At 45.6% G+C, this 2,356-nt stretch overlaps 1 pseudogene across 1 annotated transcript; it reads left to right on the plus strand.

Annotated features, from left to right (window-relative positions):
* Positions 1-335: 335 nt before the first annotated feature.
* LOC147638688 (3-isopropylmalate dehydratase small subunit 1 pseudogene) lies at positions 336-1,510 on the plus strand (annotated as a pseudogene). Its single transcript, XR_015265959.1, has one exon. The product of XR_015265959.1 is annotated as a 3-isopropylmalate dehydratase small subunit 1 pseudogene (transcript).
* The last annotated feature ends 846 nt before the right edge of the window (positions 1,511-2,356 follow it).

The raw sequence follows: 2,356 nt of genomic DNA on the forward strand, positions 1-2,356 counted from the left end.
TACTTCTTGTTAAAGGATGAAAGATGGGAGTTTTTATGTAAAATTTTGAATGAGGTGAAGAAAGAGTAGTAAGTGGTATTTTGGTTTTGGTTGTATGACAGCTTATTTTTTTAAATTTACCAACAAACAACAAGCGCAAGAATTAATTAAGAGAGATAGAATTTACACAGTCTGACACATATAACAATTACAAAGGTCTCAAATCTTCAATTCTGGATTGCAAAGTATATAAAAAGCCGTTGACAGCTTTTGATCAGTTAATATAAATAATAATAATTATTGATTAAAAAAGAAGAAGAAACCCGTGACATATAGTGCGACCTCAAAGTTGCGTGGAAGGGTTGCTCGCTTCATTTTTTCAAAGTTGCGTTGACGTGTTGCTCGCTTCATTTTTCCCGAGTTTGCTTGTGAAGCCAGCTCGATAGCTATGGCGATGGCGGCAGCTTCTTCCTGTGTGCACGTCTCCAAGCCCGAAGCCATTTCATCCTGCCAAGCTTCTTACCTCGAGGCTCCTTCCTCATCTTTCTTTTGTAACTCTGCTGCCCGCATTCCGCATCAATGGAGTTCCAAAGCGTCCTTGTTCTTGTGCGCGCAGAGAGCCCTAAAACCTGTACAATGCCACAGGCGTCCTTTTTTCCTCACGGCGACGTCGGAATCATCCAAGATCTTTCACGGTGAGTGCTTTGTGGTGCAGGACAACATAGACACAGATCAGATCATACCGGCAGAGCATCTAACCCTGGTGCCATCGAAGCCAGACGAGTACGAGAAGCTGGGAAGTCTGGCGTTGGTAGGGCTGCCGTCGAGCTACGGGCGCTTTGTGGAGGAAGGAAAGACGAAGACCAAGTATCCGGTGATAGTGGCGGGCGCCAATTTCGGGTGCGGCTCGTCAAGGGAGCATGCGCCGGTGGCCCTGGGGGCGTCCGGGGTGAAGGCCGTTGTGGCGGAGTCGTACGCCCGCATCTTCTTCCGAAACTCTGTGGCCACCGGCGAGCTCTACCCTGTGGAATGTGAAGGGGCCCTCTCCAAAGAGTGCAAGACTGGCGACATCGTCACTCTCGACCTCGACCGCAGCATCCTCATCAACCACACTCAGAGCAAACAGTACTCCTTGAAATCCCTCGGAGATGCCGGTCCTGTCATCGATGCCGGGGGCCTGTTTGCCTACGCCCGCCAGACTGGTATGATCGCAAGTTCTACTGCCTAGCAGGGCATTGTCCCTTTAAGGTCTACGCGGGTTTTCAAATATTAGGGTTTAGCCAGCAGTGAGCATTGAAGAATATCTCCTTTCTAAAGTTTTAATACCTTGAAGAATACATATATATGCCCGAGGCCTCCAGTAAAAGGGTCTAAAATAGCTTTTTTAAGCGCATCTTGCCTCTTCTTTGCAGGTTTCCCCATTGTAGTATTTGTACCTTGGTGCTTCTGCATTTTTTCTTTCGCCTGTCTCTACAATCGTGTTCTTTCTCTACAATCATGCGTTGAAGAATGCAAGACATCTTTTGTGAAATTGGGAATCGAGAGGTAGATTATTGCATCATCGTCATTTGTCTTGCAATGCTGCTTTTATGGCTTACAATGAGTGTGCCTGTGTGTTTGAAACAGAGGACTGCATGTGCTCAAATGTTGAGAATAATGTCAAAACACATGCACATCATTCAAAGGTCTAAACACACGTATGCATGCAACATTTGTGTGGAGTAATCGACATCCATCAGCCCATGTTCCGATTGTTTGTAATAGTCTTATGGAACACGTGCAGCAGTTTGCAAGAACAAGATTGAGAATTACTAAATATTTCAAGACTGCTTGCAAGAATTAGCCAGAGTCTCAAACCCTCTGCGGAACTATTCCCCCATTAGAGGAGAATTCACCCACCCATAAGTTCTAGACCAAATGCATTTGGAAGGTGTCAAGTTGACTGGTGACCTCCCTGCCCTGCTGGTGAATGATGCCTTAGGTCAAATGCATTTGGTAGGTGTCAGGTCAACTGGTGGAATTCATTACCCAGCTAGTCATTCAATGTGTCTCTGATATGAATGTGTTCTAAAAATTGTCTGGATAAATTTTTGCACTTGATCTGCAATTTTTAGCAGGGCATGGGATGTGGGAGAGTTTTACAATTTGTCTTAATAATTCGGAGCATAAAAAGAAGTCCCTAGCTGGAAGGCTTGACAAGCTATGGAAGAAGGGAATTGGTCATGCTGCTGACCTGGCTGTGTATGAACCCTAGTTGCTCAAGTAAATATGGAGATTCCACTAGTGATTGGAACTTGGCTTGGCGGCTAAGCACCCAAGCCATTCAACTAGTATACTTCATGGGCAGCCTCTGCGAGAGAGAGAGCAGCCAGCATCA

Source organism: Cibotium barometz, chromosome 5, assembly GCF_041138505.1.
Source record: "Cibotium barometz isolate CiBa-2024 chromosome 5, ASM4113850v1, whole genome shotgun sequence".
In the NCBI taxonomy this organism is placed as follows: domain Eukaryota; kingdom Viridiplantae; phylum Streptophyta; class Polypodiopsida; order Cyatheales; family Cibotiaceae; genus Cibotium; species Cibotium barometz.